At 34.7% G+C, this 21,538-nt stretch overlaps 1 long non-coding RNA gene and 1 pseudogene across 1 annotated transcript; one reads left to right on the plus strand and one right to left on the minus strand.

Annotated features, from left to right (window-relative positions):
* Nucleotides 1-9,848: 9,848 nt before the first annotated feature.
* On the plus strand, nucleotides 9,849-13,202 carry LOC133777751 (uncharacterized). The gene is made up of 2 exons (XR_009868797.1): nucleotides 9,849-11,406; nucleotides 13,016-13,202. It is a non-coding gene; the product is annotated as an uncharacterized LOC133777751 (long non-coding RNA).
* Nucleotides 13,203-17,986: 4,784 nt separating this feature from the next.
* On the minus strand, nucleotides 17,987-20,638 carry LOC133779584 (uncharacterized; annotated as a pseudogene).
* Between the last annotated feature and the right edge of the window lie 900 nt (nucleotides 20,639-21,538).

Below are 21,538 nucleotides of genomic sequence, written 5' to 3' on the forward strand. Positions count from 1 at the left end.
TCATGCAGACATCTTCCTGTTTAGGCTCACTTATACTGGGTGTCGATAGATGTTCGAAATGGCACGACATTCAGCTCGCCGACCTCGGTGGATGTGGCGAGCCTGGCTAAGGCGTCTACATTCAAATTTTGCTCTCGGGGAACTTGTTCTATCGTGTAAAATTCAAAATGTTCGAGTGCTACCTTTGCTTTTTCTAAATATGCATCCATTCTCATCCCACGAGCCTGGTATTCCCCTAAGATTTGGTTGACCAACAATTAGGAATCACTGTAGCAATGTATCGCCTTAGCCTTGAGTTCCTTGGCTATTCGAAGTCCTACCAGTAGAGCTTCATATTCAGCCTCGTTATTTGACGCTTCGAAGTCAAATCTCAAAGCAGAGTGAAACCGAATTCCTATTGGGGTGATCAGTATTATTCCTGCCCTCGACCCATTTTCGTTGGAAGACCCATCAACATAAAGTTTCCACAACTCGCAGGCTGGGGTTATAACTTCATCGTTAGTCATTCCAGTGCATTCCACTATGAAGTCTGCCAGGGCCTGTCCTCTTATGGTTGTCCTCAGATGGTAGGTGATCTCGAATTGTCCAAGTTCAACGACCCATTTTAGTAATCGGCTCGAGGCTTCTGGCTTGGATAAGACTTGTCTTAGTGATTGATCGGTTGGCACCTGGATGGGGTGTGCCTAGAAGTAAGGTCGGAGCTTTTGAGATGAGTGGATTAGGCTGAGAGCCAACTTCTCCATTAAGGGGGTATCTCGATTCTGCCCCCATTAACCTTTTGCCGACATAGTATGGCTTTTGCACCTTCTGTTATTCTCGGACGAGCACGACGCTAATGGCGTGCTCGGTCGTAGCAAGATATAGGTACAAAACTTCTCCCGTGATAGGTTTCGACAAGATAGGAGGCTCCGCGAGGTGCTTCTTGAGCTCCTGAAAAGCTAGCTCGCATTCTTCTGTCCACTCGAATTTTTTTCCTTCCCTCAAAAGGTTGAAAAATGGAAGACAACGGTCTGTAGATTTCGAGATAAACCTACTCAGTGCCGCCATCCGTCCAGTCAAACTTTGGACATCCTTATGCTTTTGAGGTGAGGGCATGTCAATTAGGGCCTGGATCTTGTTAAGATTAGCTTCTATTCCCTGGGCATTCACAATGAAACCTAAGAACTTTCCTGATGACACTCCAAAAGAGCACTTCTGGGGTTGAGCTTGATATTGTACTTCCGTAACACGGCAAAGCACTCTTCAAGGTCGTCCACATGGTTATTGTGATGTTTAAATTTAACTAACATATCATCAACATAAACATCCATGTTATTACCCATCTGTTCGGAGAACATCATGTTTACGAGCCGTTGGTATGTGGCTCCAACATTCTTGAGTCCGAACGGCATGACATTGTAGCAATGTAGTCCTTTGTCTGTCACAAAACTCATATGCTCTTGGTCTGGGGCGTACATGGCAATCTGGTTATATCAAGAATAGGCGTCCATAAATGACATAAGTCCATGCCCAGCTGTGGCATCTACGAGCTGATCGATCCGAGGTAGGGGGAAGCAGTCCTTAGGACAAGCTTTATTGAGGTCTGAATAATCAATACAGGTTCGCCATGTCCTGTTAGATTTCGAAACTAGCACCGAGTTGGCGACCCAATCAAGGTAGAAGGCATCTCGTATGAATCGGTTTGCCTTTAACCAGTCGACCTCTTCCTTTAGGGCCTTCTTCCTGCTGTCGTCTCGGAGTCTTCGCTTCTGCTGCTTCGGGGGGAAGCTCTTGTCAATATTTAGAGCGTCACTTACCACATTCGGATTTATCCCTACCATGTACGAATGTGACCATGCAAAAACATCCTGGTTCTTTTTCAAAAAGCAAATTAATTGCTATTTTGTTTCTTCTGGAAGGTTTTTCCCTACCTTCATTGTCTTCGGGGGGTCTACTTCTTCGAGCTTGACCTCTTCGAGATCTTCTAATGGCTAAAGGTCAGCTCTTTCCTCTATTCTCGGATCAATTTCTTTATCTATCTCGAAGACTGTCCCATCCTTATTCTGAATTATGACAAGTGTTTGTGCACTTGTCTGTTTCTTTCCTCTAATGGAAATGCAATAGCATTCCCTTCCTGCGAGATGGTCTCCTTTTAGTGTCCCGATGCCACTAGAAGTCAGGAACTTGATGGCCAAGTGCCTCACAAATGAAACTTCCCCCAGCCCTACTAGGGCGGGTCTCCCGAGAAGTACGTTGTAGGCCGATGGTAGATCCACTACTACAAATTCCATCATCTTGGTTGTCGAGATCGGGTAGTCTCCCAAGGTTACAGGGAGTTCAATGGATCCCATACAGGCAATCCTTTCTCCTGAAAAGTCGTACAATGTCATTGCACAGGCCTTTAGATCACGAAGTGTGAGTCCTAACTTTTCTAAGGTGGCCTTATAGAGGATATTCATTGAGCTCCCGTTATCAACCAGGACTCGGAGAACCCTCTTGTTCACGAGCTGAAGGGTGATGACCAGCGGGTCGTTGTGAGGAAACTGCACATGAGATTCAACCCTCTGGTGTTTTGGAGCACTGGGTTTGGGTTCGTGAGGGGGGTTGTAACCAGTTTTTAGCTCATTCACGTATCGTTTTTGGGTGTTCCTCCCGATCCTGCAATATGAGGTCCCCTCAAGATGGTTACGACATCTTCTCCATCAATCGGAGGGGGCCGCTCGTCCTCCCTTGCTCGGGAGTTACTATTTTGGGCAGGCGGTGCTGCAGCTGCCCTCTGGCTGGTAGAAGCCCGATTGGGGTTTTGGTTCCTTACATATTGCCTAAAATACCCTCTCGAGATCAGGCCTTGAATCTCGTCCTTTAGTTGCCTACATCCATCGGTTGTATGTCTGATATCTCTATGGAATCTACAGTATTTGCTAGAGTCTTTCTTTGCTTTCTGGTTCCTCATGGGGTCTGGACGCCTGAAAGGGACCTGGTTTTCATTAGCCAAGTAGATATTCTCCCGAGACCCATTGAGCTCGGTATACACTTTTTACACGGAGAAATATCTTTCCTCTTTCTTCTTCTTTCCCCCTTCCGCCTCGGGATGATTTCCTTCATTCTTCTTTCTTTTGGAAGGGTTGTCCAGAGGGGGTTTTGAGGTCGTAGGATCCACCGAGGTCGAGGTAGAGTTTACGTTTGTTGTTGTAGTTACGGGCTGAGAGGTCATATTCAATGCTGACCTCGCCTCTTCTACATTAACAAACCTCTGAGCTCGTCGATTGAACTCGGTTAAGGACCTCACGGGTTTCCTCTGCATATCTTCCCAGAGAGGGCTTCCAGGCATTACTCTGGCTCGGACAGCCATTAAATGGCCACTGTCATCTACGTCACGAGCTCGGGCGACTTCCAAATTAAACATTGTAAGGTAACTTTTCAATGTTTCATTCGGCTGCTATCGAACGTTGGTCACGGCAGATGCCTTGGGCCTTATCCCAATCATTGCCCTGAATTGCTTCTTGAAATCTCTAGACAATTGATCCCAAGAAGCAATCGAATGCCTCTTATATTTTTCAAACCAGTTTTTTCCTGGTCCTGTGAGCGAGGCTGGAAACAGCATGCATCTGAGCTCGTATCCCACATTACTCGCTCTCATAATCGTATTGAATGTACTCAAATGACTGAATGGATTGGAATTCCCATCAAATGGTGGGACATGAGGAATTCGGAATCCTTGAGGAAATGGGGTGTTGGAAATATGGGGGGCGAAGGGCTCGAGTTCCTCGTCGAACTCTTCATCCCGATCCCTACCTCGTTCATTTTGTAAGAGCCTGAATGCTCTTTCTAGCTGTTCAATCCTTTCTTGGACTGGATCCACGGGGGGTCTAACCTGAAGCAGTGGAAACTTGTTATCGTTGATCACAACCCCAGTTTCGTGCCTCGACACAGGGTTCTTGCGTCCATTAAGATGATCCCTCAGGTCGGGATTCACCGGGTTATCGCTCCCCCGATTGTGATTTAGGTGTTCTCGTAAATCTGGGCGATCTCTTCGATTCCCAGTATTTCTGCGTCCTTGGTCATACATACTGATCGATCTAGTGTCTCCCGAGCCTTCACTGACATGGCTCGTCACGCGGTTGTTTCGAGATGGGTTCTTTTCTGGTTTCCTCATCTCAATAGTATAAGACCGAGACATTTGGCTTCTCATGGGTTGGGTACCTCTATGCTCCCTTGCAATCTCCCCATTCCCATGTTTTTGCCTAGCTTGCCTTTCCCTATCACCCCAAGTCGGTTGTGTGTTTCTCTGAGTTAGTGAGGGATACCTTATCTGCGATGGTGGGTGCCTTATGGGTGATGGTGGCTACCACCCATTACGGGGCCTTGAAGGTCCCGAGTTTGCCTGAGCTGGTTCAAGAACGTTCTGCGTGTTACCAAGATTTTGGGTCCGAGCCTCCGTGGGGGCTCGGTTATTCCCTATCTTGGTCGGTACCTCTGCAGTTGAGTTGGCAGGAACTCCAGCCCGGGTACTTCTCCGGGGCCTTGAGGGAGCAGGCTGTTCTGTAGGTGGTGGAGGTTGCTCCATTTTTCGAGTGACAGCATTTTTGCAAGGTCACCCACGAGGCCTGCGTGGTGGAACATGAACATCTCGTGGAGGCGAAGCTTGGGCCTCTGACGGAGCCGAGGGATGAGCCGCCTGAGCCTCGGCAGCCAGTCTGGCCAGCTCCTCATTACATTTCTTGGCTTCTGCCAACTGCTTTCGCAATTGACGATTTTCAAGCTCCACAATAGGGACATATCGTTCAGGGTTGTAATACATGTCCTCATCGTCCCTAGGGGCTGGTGGTCCCTGAGAGTCGGATGAGCCACTCCTCTCATCAGGGTCTGAATTCACCATAGGCTGCTTCCCAGGGCATCGGGGGTAGTCAGCTTCCTCTAAGATTTCCTTCTCAGGAACATTGGGATCATTCGCGGCCACAGTTGATTCAGGGAGGCTTCTTTGACTGAATAGACTCACGCACGTACTGCTTAATTCTCTCAAGACTTAGAGTTTTCTGGAAATTCTTCAGAGATGAATTACCCAGAACTTTCTCTCAAGAAATCATAAATCAATCATTTACAAGTGGTCATTCCTCCTCTATTTATAGGAAAGGTTACAGAGTTCATTCCCACATATTTCAGGAAGATATTCTATATATATCAATTCAAATAATGACATTAAATGCAATATATCCTATATACATGGAAACGTCCCATAATAATCAAGAACAAATAACAGACTAAATGGTATCCGTTAAATATTAGGATTACACAACAATAAATATGTTCACACGTAATGGGTTATCCCAGGTGACTCATCAGGTCTTAGAGATCAGCAATCGACATTATGACTGTCAGGACTTATGAAACTGCTACGAGCTTGCCACCCAACTTCAGGCCATGTCCGGGATAGGTAGGTACTGTTGAAGTTGTCACACCTGAGCTTGCACTTCCCAAGCTTGGACTGTTTTATCTGAAAACAATCGGTAACAAATGTATCCCAGTGTCGTGCCATTTCGAACTCAGAAAATATCCTGAGGTTACACATCTTCGAGGTCGTTGTTTTACTTCATAGATTTTACAGTTGGACCATACAATGTTTTCATACATTTTGAGCTCGCACTTGACGAGCCCAGCTTTCGAGGTCATAACCTCTTATCTCGAAATCTGGGTGTAACAGAAATGATACCTTATTTATCACTTTATTACTTGTTACGATTGCGTATACTTGTGTAGTACATAATTTTCCACGGCATCTATCATCAATGACAAATACTATTTAATATTCCTAATCAAACTATTAACCATGCAGATAACACTTAAGCATTTAATCATCCTAGTTTCCCTTTTATAGCTAATTAAAGCTAAGCGCTCTTAATTAATCCCTTTTACCAATCAATAAACCCATTAAGCATGCAATATATTTAACCCAGGAAAAACATTAAATTCAATGGAAACGAGTTAATCTAGGCAACAAATTCATTAAGCATGAAATTCATTTAACCTAGGTTCTATTGTTTATCATAATTAAAATACTGATCACTATACTTAATTTCAATTTATCACTATACTTAGAATTCTAGACTATTAGGTGAATAGAAATCTTAAGATGGTAGCAGAACAATGAAAAACCCTAATTACTGGCCATCTAAACAAAATTTTATAAGATTCATGGCATTCAAATAGAAAAATAGAAGTAATTTAATATAAGAGAATAGATGGAATAAAATTCATCAATGCATTCAAGATCTCATGTCCAAGGTTTTGAAATAACCTTAACCTAAAAGAAAACTACTCCATAATCAAATTCATGATCACACACATAAATATTTAATGAAAATAAAGAAGTTTTGGAGAAGAAAGAAATATTAGATTGGCGAATATAGATGGTGTCTTTTCTTTTTCTCCTCTGCTGCTCTAGACTCCAAGATACACAATCTAATGTTATTTTAAAATTTAACCCTAAACCCTTATATGGCCCCTTGAAAAATCCATTTTAATTTAAAAATTAATTTTGGAAAGTAGTGGCTGGTCGCGACCAATGATGTTGCTCGTCGTGGCCGCTGGAAGCGAAATTTCCCTGGAATCGTAAACCAGTCGCGACCAGTGGTTATTGGCAGCCGCGACCATTGGGTTTTGTCTTGGAGGCTGCGCCTGACCTTAATGTTGGCTGTGGCTAGTGGCCTTTTTCAGCGTGCCTTCATTTTTCTTTAAAATCTTCAACTTTAGCCTCGAACCTCGAGTTTAGGGACTTCTAAAACACTTCAAACTCGTCAAAAAATTCATTTTCTTGAGTCCTATTGTTCCCGTTAATATCTAGCCACAAAATACACAAAATTTATCAATAAACTCTCATAAAATATTTTATGGCCTAAAAACCAAAGACTCCTAAAACAAAGCTAGAAACACATAAAAATGCTAGAAATAACCATTTTCTAACTAAGCAAAGACAACAAATATATAAACCCAAAATGCCCTTATCATTCACATATGTGTACTTGCTCAAGAATAAGGACGAAGGCTTTAGCATGTTTAAAATTTATAAAGTCGAAGTTCAAATTCAATTGGAAAATAAAATTAAAGTGATTAGAAGTAATAGGGGCGGTGAATACTTTACCAATGAATTCACTGTGTTTTGTGAAATGCATGGTATAATACATGAATGCACAACCCCTTATACACCCCCAACAAAATTGTATAGTAGAAAGAAATAATAGAACTAATGTTGAAATGATAAATGCTATGCTATTACATGCAAATTTGAGTTTTGCTTTGTTGGGGGAAGCCTTGTTATCCGCTTGTCATATTCTAAACCGGATTCCTCTAAAGAAGAATCAAATTTCACCATATGACATATGGAAAGGAAAGAGGCTCAACCTAAGGTATCTCAAAGTGTAGGGGTGCCTTGCCTTTTGAAAGAACACGGGGCCTAAAAGGACCAAGTTAGGTCCAAGGGCCATCAATGTGTATTTGTAGGCTATTAGACTTGGAGTCTAATGTGATAATTGAATCACAAGAGGTTGAGTTCTTTGAGATTTTTTTTTGTATACTGAAAATAAGCCTCAAGAATTGATCTCATTAGAAGGAACTCAAGAGGAGTTGACTTCAAGGGTTGTAGAGCAACCACAATTGACTAGAAGAAGCCAAAGGCTTAAAGAGAATGGATCACAAAATAAAACACTTGGAAGTATCCAATGGTACTTCAAGTGGAGGATGATCCTAAAACTTTTCAAGAAGCTATGTCCTTAAGGGACTCTAACTTTTGGAAAGAGGAAATAAATGCTAAGATGAATTCAATTATGTCTAACCACACTTGGGAGATTGTTGATCTACCATGAGGATAAAAGCCAATAGGTTGCAAGTGGGTATTTCAAAGAAAATATAACACTAATGGGACCATTCAAGCCTATAAGGCAAGGTTGGTGGCCAAAGAGTTTAGACAAAAGGAAGGCATAGATTATTTTTATACCTATGCATCAGTTGCAAGGACAACATCTATAAGATTTTTGTTTGCCTTATCATCAATACACAACCAATATGTTCATCAAATGGATGTCGAAATGGAATTACTAAATGGTAACCTCGATGAGGATATTTACATGGAACATTAAGAGAATTAAGCTTTCATTTCGTTTATGTTTGTTTAAAATAGGACAACATGAAATAGAATTTCAAAACACAAAGTCAACAACAATCAACATTTGATTCTGATGCCTCTTTGCCAGTTGACAAGACAACCATCCCATAGAAAGTGTTGGGTCAACGGTGCAGCCACGAGCGAGGAATGGGCCGAAAATTGAAGGGGTTGTCCTCCAAGGGCTAGTCTCAACATTCTCAACACACCTAGTCTCGGGCGCCTCCATACACTAGATTGGAGGACAATATATAAATGCAACGATGCAAGGGATAACTAGTGTGTTGAAGGGCTATCAGCACTTCACTTACATGGCTTCCAGATATCCATCTGAATCTTGTCTTCCACTAAACGTTGAGAGGCATAACATTTATCAAAATTTTATAAGGATATTTGGAGTTGAGTTGTCTCAACCTCCCCAACCCAACATATTTGCAGCTGGGTCGTCTCAATCTCCTTAACCTAACATGTTTGGACCTGGGCCATCATAACATTCATGGCAGCTGCCACTGCCTTTTGTTCAATTCCCCAATGATGATTATGACAATGATATGGACGACACTACGTACTTAGGAATTAGGATATCTTATTATTTCTTTTTATGAATAAGTTGATACATTATAGAATTAAGTATAAATTAGGAACTAATCGGGGTATTTGATATACTAATTTTGTGATATTAAATAATTAATTAGGATATTTAATATCTTACATACTACATATGAAATAAACATCTGTATTTTAAAAAAAATTAATAATAGCGGCAACAAAATCATGAATATTTAAGGTGACAATTTGAAAAGTTTCATAACATTAGACCGTTATTTGCAGCGACATATGTATGCTTTTTTAGTGACATGTTTGAAATTGTCACCACTAATGTTCCTTACATACGAGGGAATACATATAAATTTGAGACAACCTCTCCAATTATTAGCAGCGACATCATCATTGCTAATTCAACGTCTTCAGGAGCGATAGCATTCGTCATTGCTAAAGGGTACCTATAGATACAAGATTGTTGCAGGGAGAAGTCATGGCTAAATAGAACTGGTAGCGACATATTATGTCTTTAGCAGCGAAAAATGTCACCGCTAAAGGGCCATTTTCGTGTAGTGAAAACCGTTAAGTTTCAAAATTAACTCTCTTACATAAACCAATATACAATCTTCTAGAAATAAGGTTTGAATTCCATATTTGTAAACCACGTTCCTATACGCTTACCTTAATGAACCTCCAAAACATAAGTCTTAAGCCTGATAGTAAAGAAACCATGACAATTTTATGAAAATATCTAATTGACATAAACTTGAGTTCATTAAAACCCAATATATAGATTCACTACTACAAAATAAGGTTTTCGCATCACGTAAAAACATAGGTCAACAACATTATCGATGAAATAAAAAGGCAGATAGAATCGAAGTCATTAGTTATTGAGGCTATAGTCCATTTTTTTATATAAAAAAAGTGAAAAAAAAAAAAAACAAAAGAGCACAAGAAAGGTCAAACCACCCATTAAATATGAACCCTCACGTTCCTTAAATTGTGACACACTCTCTCTCTCTATTATAACAACTATCCTTATCTTTCTCTTTCTCTGCCCTTATGTTCTCTGCAAACAAAAGTTGTTGCACCCTTACTCCCTCATAGCATAAGGCGAGGAAGTACATTAATGTCCTCCTCCTTTTTAATTTATATATATATATATTTTTTTAATAATCTCAAAATAATATTCATAAAAATATAGATCTAGGTTTGTTGTGGTCGGCGAGCTAGGGTGGGGTTTGTCGATGGGGATGACATGCTTGGCGTCAGAATAAATGACTAATCAAAGGAAACAAATAAGAAATAATTGCAAATCATTATTTAATTACTAGTTACAAATATAGTTTTGTGGCTCCACTCCCTAAATTAAGGATTGATTTGAAGAGTGTTGTCATCTACTAAAAGCCTTATCATTGTATGTTTAATCATCAAATGAGCTTGTAACTTTCTCATGTATAAATAGGTGTTGTGTACCTTTGTTTAATGATAAAACCGTTTGAAGCTAATAAAAATTTACAAAGTCTTCTCCTTTATTTTATCTTGGTATCAGACGCCATTCGTGACTAATATCCATGGAGTCTCAAAATGATTCTAAAGAGCAGTCGTCCACCACCACACATCCTTCTCACCTAGTTGTACTATCCATCCCACCTATTGATCCTATGTCCACCGCTCATCCAGCTCTTGTTCCACAGGCTACATTTGCCCATGTTCTTTCTCATCCTATCACTCTATACTCTTTCTCTATTTCAAACTCTTGCTCCTCTTACTCTCAAACTTGACATAGGTAAGTACTCTTTATGGGAATCTTAAGTTATTCCAGCAGTTAAAGCTCACGATTACATTTTTGACAACACTTAACTTTGTCCACCGCAGTTTGTTGACAACACTATTGCAAGTCATATTACTAGTGAACCCCCTCCAGTTATCATTTTTTTTAGCTTGTTGATATGCACACATCAAGCTATCATCAGTTGGCTCATGAAGTCCATATCTGAGACTATTTTTGGTCATATTGTTCGATGAACTAGTTCTTATAAAGTCTAGCATACTTTTGAGCTTCTATCAAATACACAACACTACAAAACACTTGATTTTTAGTCACAACCTTTTGGTGACAACAAAAATAATTAGTGACTAAATATATTTTGTAGTCATGATCTGTGACGAATAATATTTTAGTCACAATAAACTTGTTGTCACAAACACTAAATTTTTTAAATTTATAATTTTTAGAAGGCCACAACTAAATGTTGTGACTGAAGTACATTTAGTTACAACCACTAAAATTTTATGACTAATATTTGTGACTAATTGATATTTAGTTACTATCCTAATATGTTATGACTAATAATTTTGTTTTAGTCACAGCTATATCTTCCTTTGTGACTAATTTTTAAAAATAAAATAAAAGATATATTTCTAAATAAAACAGTAAATGAAATACAAGCCTCTTTCGTCTCTCTCGCTCTCTCTCTCTCTTGCATCTTCGAATCGGATCTCTACCGGCGGCGATGTACACCTGGTCGCTTGCTGAATATCGTTGCCGGAATCGGATCGGATCTACTCCGGCGATCAAATTTCAAGGGCTCAATCATCTCTTCTTTCTTAGTTGCAGCAGAGTTTCCTCTTTTTTGTTTTACCTCTTCTGTCAACTCTAGCACAAGGACATCGTACAAGGATCTGAAGATATCAATTTTGCCTATTTTAGCCACATCTAAAAGGTTTATTTTCTCTCTCAATCTAATTTATAATCTCACATTTTATAGATTTTTGCTTTCATACATGTTCAAATTAGGGTTCCTGATTTGATTTTTATATTTATACTGGTTTGATAATATATATGCTTCTTAATATAAATTGCTTATTATTGGTGCTTCAATGATGCTATTCTGATTATCATCTTCCAGCTATGGGTTTATATTTCTCATTTCTACTATAATTTTATTGTTACATAATGTTATGATGGTTTCATAAGCATAAGAAAAGAATAAGAAAATAAATGTCTTTGACAATTTAACACATCTTGATACATAGAACTTCAGCAAAGCAGCAAGGGAGACATGAAACCTTGCATCGACTACATAAGCATTTTAGAGTAAATCTGAGCTCGTATATATACAATATATATAAGTATTTAATAATTTTATTCTTATATAATGCAAGGTCCATACATTTCAATATGTTTTCTCTATTTCATTTATTTCTAGAGCTTCAAACTCTCTAGTAGACTACTCTGGACAAGGAGATAATCACATAAATGAAAGCACAATTATAAACTCTATAGTTTCAAAGTCATGTACTGTTTGTAGATATGAACTCTATCGATTAGGTTGAGAAGTAAGAAGAGGGTAGAACTTCATAGTAAAAATCAGTTTCTGGCACATTGTTTTGTTTTGTTTATTTTCTTTTTTCACTTTGCTTGATTGTCCTTACTGTCTATAGTTTCTATTCATTTCACTTTTAAGAAATGATGTAAAGTGATGTTGCATATCTCTTTTGTATAAATAATAGTTCCAATAAGCTTTACTAAGTAAGCTTTTTCAACATTAACAGTGAAATTAACTTCAAACTTTCTCTGGTGCCAATATAATTACAGGATTTAGATGATAATAAATGTCAATTAAATGCTTAGCACCTGTGTAGTCTTACCTATATATGTAAGATGTTTTAAATCTCTTACTAAGAGATATCTTTGCCTTTTTTATTTGGTGGGTGGAGCACTAATATTTCTCTATGACAACGCTCAAAATGGTTTATTTTAAAGGCTTTTATATTTTAAAGTTGCAATATACATAAACATATAATTGAGTTGTTTTCTTAATTTGCTAGTATTTATAGATGAAGCTTCCCAGTAAAAGAAAGAATTGCAATAAATAGATGTTTGTGTCATGTATATGACAATAATCTTGTTTGTGTCATTTATTTGTAAGAGTCCATTGTTTTGTGAAATCAATCAATGATGTTACTTTTGTTAACCTAAAAATAATTATAGTAGTTGTTTTTAGGATTTATTTCTCTGTTTTACATTTAAAAATTATATTAATGAGGCAATTGATACATTTAAAAATTGTTCTCAGGAGCAACTTAATTATTGTTGTCTCTTTGACAAGTCTTTCTTCCTCTCGTTCTCTACAATTTATTTGTGTTTAAGGCTATTGATAGAGAAGCTGGAATGCTTTTTTTTTTTTTTCTACAGAGTAGGGTCTGAATTTGAACATATATATGTAAGTCAAACTTTTAAGTATACAACTAAAGAGTTTATATTTATGGTAGTGTGATCTTGTGTATATACTCATTTCATAATGATTCATTGTTACTATTTGTATTCAGGTTTGAAAGATTTGGTGTTGGACGTATGTGATCCTTGTTTCAAGCAGCAAAGGAAAAGGTCTGTTTATTACACAACATTAGTATGTTGTATTTGGTTTATGGGTTTTGAGTTTTGGTGTGTGAAGTTACAAACTTTAGTCATTTCCATTATTATGCCGTATTTTAAATGAGTTTCTAATTTGGTTTATGGTGTTATGCCTATTCAGTATTTTTGTTGGTATTAAAATTCTGGATATGAAATGACATAAAATTGATTAGTATGTATATATATATATATATGAAAGGAACGACTACAACGCATCTCATTTTTTTGCAACATTGGTGCATCTTTTTTCTATTTCGGTACCTGAATAGTTATAAACTCAATTTTTTTTATATGAAGGTATCTAGAATATCTTACAAATTTTTAAGAAATTCTGAATAAATTATGGTACCGAAACATGGTCTAAACTCTGTTGCACACGTACCTGGTTTTTTGTGTACGCGTGTAAAATTTGACAGTTTGAACTCAGTTTTTGGCTTCGTAAACTATTCAAAATTTCTTGAAAATTTGCAGGATATTCTAAATACCTACAATGTACACTGTCATATAAAAAAATTTAGGATTATATCTATTCAGGTGCTAAAATAGAAAAATGATGCACCGGTGTTGCAAAAAAAGGGATGCGTTGTAGTCGTTCTCTATATATATATATATATATATTCATAAAGTTATAATTGTGATAACAGAAAAAATTGAAAGGTAAAGAGCTATCTGCTAGAGAGATTTTTGTTATAACCCACAAGAAAAATGATGGATCTTGGGTTGATTCCACTTCAGAAAATATCATGGTATGAATATTATAATTATTTGATATTTATCTTGTATAACAACATATGAACATATGATTGATAAATTTATGTGTTATTTAATCCCTTTCAGGTAAAATATGATGATGAGATTACTAGTAAACTCTCAAAGGATGGATTCTCCTTCATAAATGAAGATGAGATTTAGTCACAAAAAAAGTTGTGGCTAAAAGTTTAAAATGTTGTGACTAAAAGTTTTAATCACTAAAAAATATTATCACCACGTTATCACTAGAAAGTCTGTGGCTAAAAGTTTTAGCCACACTAAAAATATTGTTGTGACTAAAAGTCGCTTTTAGTGACAACAAATATTTGTAACTAATAGTCGTCACAATTAGTGACACCTTTCTTTAAGCCACAACACATTTATCTTTAGTGGTAATTTTAATTGTCACTAATATTTCTTTAGTGACAAGAAAAATGTATCACTAATACTTCTTTAGTGATAATTTGTTGTGGTCATTAATAGTCCTTTAATATATATTTAAAATAACAATATAAAATAAAATATAGTAACAAAAACAATTCATGAATATATTTAATTAAAATGGATAAAAAGATAAAAGGATGACAAATCAATGCAATCTTTTGCACAATTAGAGAAAAAACCTTAATATAAGCCGCATTCATTAGAATCAGGAAAGTTAAGTATATTGTTACACCATTAATATTTAAAATATTACAATCAAATGTATGAGACCAACTAAGAAAAGCTAGCAAACAAGTTGAGAAAAGCTAGCCAACAAGTTGTATGTTCAATCACAGATAATGTATTTTATTGGGAACCAAAAAAAGATTAAAATCTACAAACATCAAAGTCCATTAATAAAAAAAAAAACAGAATCCATTAGACTAGTCATCCTTCTTTTGAGCTTCCTCTCATCTTCATCACCCTTTTTCTTTACCTGCAACATTTTTGTATTGTTATACTTAGAGACAAAATAGTTCATATTACATTTTGTCTCAAAATTATTTTGAACTTACCACCACTTTAGCACAAATCCTGAATATCATTCTCAAAAGACTTTGGTGAGTGACTGCGATTGCAATGATGAACAATTCATTTGCCTCATAACTTTTTCAAACATCATTTGCATCGCCTCACACTTTTCCTGTAAGGCATCACACTTGGCTTTATAATATGCAGTTACTTCACTTAATCTTTCTTTCATTTCTGATTTCATCTCTTTCATTCTCTCCATTTCTTCTTTCTTGGCTGCCTTCCGAGTTGAACCAAATCATTCTAAATGGGCAAATTTTTCTGATCCTAAAACTTGTGAGAAAATCTCATCTTCATTTATTGAGGTGGATTCGTCCTTTGAGAGTTTATTAGTAATCTCATCATCATATTTTGCCTGAAAGGGATTAAATAACACATAAATTTATTAATCATGTATTGTCATACAAGATAAATATTAAATAATTATAATATTCATACCATGATATTTTCTGAAATAGAATCAACCCAAGATCCATCATTTTTCTTGTGGGTTATAACAAAAATCTCTCTAGTAGATAGCTCTTACCTTTCAATTTTTCATGTTATCATAATTATTTATGAATATATATATATATACATACTAATTAATTTTATGCCATTTCATATCCATAATTTAAATACCAACAAAAGTACTAAATATGCATAATACCATAAACCAAATTCAGCATACTAATGAAAATGACTAAAGTTTATAACTTCACGCACCAAAACCCATAAACCACATACAGCATACTAATGTTGTGTAATAAACATTACAAGCTACAGTTACATGTTAACCTCCAGTCACTAAAAAAGGTTTTTCATTCATGATTACAAGCTTAATATGCGTACCCTTGCTTAAAATTTATGTGCTGCTGGCCAATTACTCTATGATGATGAACTTATCATGTATATGCTTGTGGGACCTAGCAATTATTATGGTCATGTGGTTGTAAATCTCACCTCCTATCATGACCAAGTCACACTTCAAGATGTCCAATATAAGCTCCAAATTCAAGAAATACACCTTGAGCAACACAATCCACAACCTTTGTCGGATGTTTATGCTATAAGTGCAGACTTGCCACTCATGGTTGTGGTTATTCCATTAATATTGGTCGTGATCGAGGTCGAAGGGGGGCGAAACAAGAGACTTCTGTGCTAGCTCTGTAACCGCCTATGTCACATTGCATAAAAATATTTAATGTCAAATATTATTATTTTCTATAATTATATAATAAAATAAAATTACTATTAAATAATTAAATAAATAGAATATAATATAAATTATAAATCAGTATTAAATCTTTATATGCATATATAAAATTATATTTAAACAATAATTAATTAAATCATTTATTTAAATTAAATATTTATAATTTGAACATTAATTTAATACTATTTATCAATTTGACACTAATTTTTTATAATTAAAAAATTTGCCAAAATTTGTCTTTTATTTTCTTAATAATTAAATCAATTAATCGAGACTATCTATATGATTTAATCAAAGACATTGTAGGGACCATGGAACTATGAATTCAAGCTCCAATAAGTTAGCGTAAAATTATTATCAAATAATTTCACTAACTTAATAATTCATCGTGACTCCATTAAAGATTCGGAATTGCACTCTTGAACTCATAAAACGCTTTACACTTAAAGTAAATACGTTATTAATTTTTACAACTATAATTTGTCATTCAATTCTCTATATATGATATACAACTGAGTTAGGTGCAAATTACTGTTATACTCCTCAATGTATTTTATCCTTAAATACCACTAAGTTTCTTGTAAATGATATTTCTGTGAACTTTAATCACATAAATGATTATTCAATCATTTAAGTCCTCCAACCAATCTATAAGGTGATCATCATTTCACTTCTTGCTAGAAGCTACAGATTTTCATATTTATGATTAACACTCTCACACAATTATACTACCAAGTCCCCAAGATGTTAGTATAGGCTAGTCTGTAGGGTAAGCTGGTAATGAACAAATCCAAGGACTTGAATAATACAATATGTTAGAATACTAACCACTCAGAATTGAGATTGAATTAACCTATGGTGAACTTTATGATATGAATATATTAAATAATAGTGATACATTTACTTATCCATCAAAAGTCAATATCAGTCCAGTCTGATGTAACAAATACATTCGATCTTATATTCTTTGCTAATGTTCTAGAAAGAACATAACACTATAATGTGTAAGTAGATTATATCGTAGATCGGAAAGTCAGTGTAAATCTTTGCACTGAATAATCTTAGGACTAACTTATTTTTGAACATATAATCATATTTATATTCCACTGTAATTATGTCACTGTAAATATGATTAGTTATATGCTCAGAATTTAATAGAAGTTTATGCTAAACAAATAATCATGAAAATAAAATATGTGAGCAAAGTGATTGACCAAGTCAAACATTGTTTCTATTATATTATTGATAATAAAATGAGATTACAACGAAATTGATTTTTAATTAGGGCATAAAGCCCTAAGAAGTGAGATGAGAGAGATTTAACAACAACAACAACAATAATAATAATAATAATAATAATAATAATAATAGGTTATATGGGGATTATGAAACGTGGAGATAGGGATGCCACCTGTTACGTCATTTTAAAAAAAATGAGCTTTTTGTCTTTTATCAAATAATAATAAGATTAGTATATAGATAATGTGAGAGAAAGAATACATAAAAGTGGACGTGAGAAACGATTTTTTTTATATATATTATATTCTCTCTCATAGAGACATGAGAAACCTCTAACGTCTCCTATGGGGAGATGTTAAAAGTCAAGCCTAAATAGAGTAGTGGGCCCGCTTAGTATACAATGTCTCCTATAGTTCTAATGACTTACGTATTTAGTCATTAATAAAAACATTCAATGTCTCCTCACATAAGACATTACATACAAGGTCGTCTTAAATATTTTAGAGGCCCTATTCTAATCTAAAAATTTGGGCCCCTAACAAATAAAAAAAATTTAACTAAAAACTAATAATATTTTCAAATATTATTGTTACGATTATATATTTTACAAAATTAAGCACCAAAAATTCAAACTATTTTATTAAAATTGTTATTTTTCCATTACAAACTTTAAGCTAATATCAACATTCTACGTAAAAAGAGCCATCCTTCGCACACTTTTTGACGCAAATTCATCAACTAACTCTTCATATTTTACAGTCTCCAAAATATCATTTTCAATCGCGATCAATGCTAATCCATTAAGCCTTTCTTGTAACATGGTAGACCGCAAGTAGGACTTCAACAACTTCAATTTTGAAAAACTTCTTTCTGCAGAAGCAACTGTCACCGGAATAGTCAACAAAATTCTATACGCAATAACTGTATTAGGAAAACAATCTAAGCCTTTCAAAAACTTTAATATATCAATAGCTCTCATTTTTTTCCTAGGCAAGATTTCTGTTAATAACTTTAACTCCACATATAATTCATTCCCATCAATATCATAATGTTCATTATGTTTCAATGCCTTTTCAAAATGACTACAACAAGACTTCAAACTTGCATTGTCTAACGATTGGAGCTTGTCAGAAGTAAACAAGAAACCAAAAATATTTTCATATTCTTGATATTGTTCAAATCGCTTAGTAAGAGAAACAATGGCTTGATCAACAAGGTAAAGAAAATAATTAACTCTAAAAGATTCCTCTCCAGATAACTCAACAGATGTATTCAAATTCTCATCAAATTGTCTTTTTCTTCGAATTGTGCGCCTTTGAGGAAAAACTGGATCAATATTAATATCAATAGCAATTTCCTTAGCATTATTCAAGGCGTTAAAAAAACCTGTTTCTCTATATCCCACGAAAAAAGAAATTAACCCTTTTATTTTTTCCATAGCAACATCAATAAGCATATCCTTTGATTGTAAAAGCTTGCTAACTAAATTAATAGCAAATAATATTTCAAACCAAATAATAATTGCTATTAAAAACTCAAAATCACCAAGCTCATTTGTTGCTAAGGATTTTGCTTCACTTCTTATTTTAGAATCAAGTTCATCCTTTTCTGACACTTCAAGTAAAGCTTCTCTAAAATCTAACATTTGAGATCTTATAGCTTTAACACTATCTACACGACTCTCCCAACGAGTGGATGACAATGATTTTGGAGTCAATCCTTTCACATTATCTTTCAAAAATTTCCATCTCTTAGTAGAATTGGCAAAAATCGTATAAATACGCTGAATAACTCCAAAAAAATCTCTAGCTTTACTACATGATTCAGTCATGTCACATAATGTCAAATTAAGACTATGACAACCACAAGGAGTATAAAAGGCTCTTGGATTTATGTCTAAAAATTTATTTTGTACACCTTTATGTTTTCCTTTCATATTTGACCCATTATCATAGCCTTGTCCCCGCACATCAAATATGTCAAGATTAAGTTTTTTCAACTCATTTTGTAGAACATCAAAAAGTCTGTGACCAGTTGTATCATTCACATTTAAAAATCCTAAAAATGATTCTTCAATGCTAACAGAATGTGAAGAAACATCCACATATCTCAATATCAAGGACATCTGCTCTTGATGACTAACATCAGGAGTACAATCAAGTATCACAGAAAAATATTTTGCTTGTTTAACTTTTTTAATGATTTCAGTTTTAATTGCAGAAGCAAGCACAAGTATTAACTCGTTTTGGATGTTATGTCCAAGATAATGACTATGAATATCATCATTTGTAATGCGTTTAACATGTTCCTGGATAATTGGGTCAAACTCTGCCAACATTTCAATTAAGCCCAAAAAATTTCCATTACTATTTTGATACAATTTCTCATTAGAACCACGAAATGCCAAGTTATGTTTAGCAAGAAATTTCACTATTAAAATAATTCTTAGTAAAAATTTTTTCCAATGATCTTTTTCTTTTTCAATTAGTCTTTGAGTAGCTTTATCAATCGTTTGATTCTTTTCGAGCCTTAGACGCAATTCATACCAAGTGGTCATATTTTTAACATGTTCCATACTGATTTCATGCTCTTTAAGTCTTTCACCAATATGTGCCCAATCACTAAAGCCTTCATTTGTTAACATGCCTCTACCAATCCCACTTTTAAAAACTTTGCAACAAAAAAAAAATACTCTATCTAACTCTTTTGAATAAACAAGCCAATCTCGATCACACTTCTCTCCATTTGATAAAACTCTAGTATACAAATTAGCAGTGGATCGTCTAGAAAATTTAGCTTTAGAACCACTCATAATAGAACAATCTCTTTTTGGACCCTTCATCACTAATAAATCAATCATTTTTTAATCAAGAGCATCCCAATTTCTTGGATCAAATATATCAAGCAAATGTTCAAATGGGTTTGATTGCTCTTCATTGTTATTATCATTATCCTCTAAAACATCTTCATTTTCAAGTGAATTATTCAAATGATCATCATCACTATTTTTAGTATTAGAATTTTGATTTTCCATATTATCATTTTCAATGGGCACGTCACTATTATTTTTCACATTATCATTTTTAATGGGCATGTCACCTCTATTTTCCACATCAACACTTTCAGTTTGATTCTCAATACTAACATTCTCATTAGGAACCATGTTTTCAGGAAATTCAACATCAACAATGTCATAATTATGATTTTCTAAAGAAACTTGTGGTTCTTTTATAATAAATTTATCAAGAGCTCCTCTTTGAGATTGAGTTAACTCCTCAATTTTTTTCTTTTTCTTACGTTTTTCATACCCAGACTCATGTTTTCTAATCTTAGGAGGCATAGTGAAAAAAAAACCACAAGAACTAATATAATGTTTCAAAGAACAATCAATATAGTAATAATTTATTAAATTAGAAGTGAAAAAATGAATAAAAGAACCTGGTATTCGCTGCTAATTCCATCTTCAAAGTTTAAAAGCTTCAAATTGAAAAAATTCACTGTCACAAATTTAGAGTCGCCCATTGCCCAATACCCTTTTCAATTAATTTTCTGATCTATGTAGTGATATTTCTACAACAATAAAAAAAAAAGTAGTACTAATAAGTAGTGATTAATTAAAAATTAAATAAAAATTAGTGATTAATCTCAATTAAAAATAGCAAATAAAAATAAAATATAATAGAACGGATTAACGGTATTAAAGGAGAATGAACATTGAACACTAAACAAAACAACATATTACATATTTTTTTCTCAAGTAATTTTAGCATTATATATATCATATATAAAAAAAATAACGGCAAAAAAACAAATCAAGAAATAAGAAAGAATAAAATACTATATGACAAAAAAAATTAAATTCATATTTCACTTCTTTGTTCTTCATATATATTAAAATATATATAGATACCTTACTTTAATCTTGACGCCTTGATGGAGAGGTTGATGCATTTGAGACCAAATTGATGTTGGTGCCTTGATGGTGAGCCAACCAAAAATAAATAAAAATGAATCAACCTTTCCCTTACTACTATTTTTTCTTTTTTGTCTGCAAAAGCCTACCTATTCCTTTCTATTCATGAATTTTACTATTGATTTTTAATATATAATATAATATATATATATGATGAAAGCAACTGACCATTTGAGGGTTTGACTAAATATTTATGAATTAATAATTTAACATTAAAAGTGGGATTGAGAATAGAAACAGTCTTTAGAAATAGAATATTTCCTTTAA

This window comes from Humulus lupulus, chromosome 5, assembly GCF_963169125.1.
Source record: "Humulus lupulus chromosome 5, drHumLupu1.1, whole genome shotgun sequence".
Taxonomy (NCBI): Eukaryota; Viridiplantae; Streptophyta; class Magnoliopsida; order Rosales; family Cannabaceae; genus Humulus; species Humulus lupulus.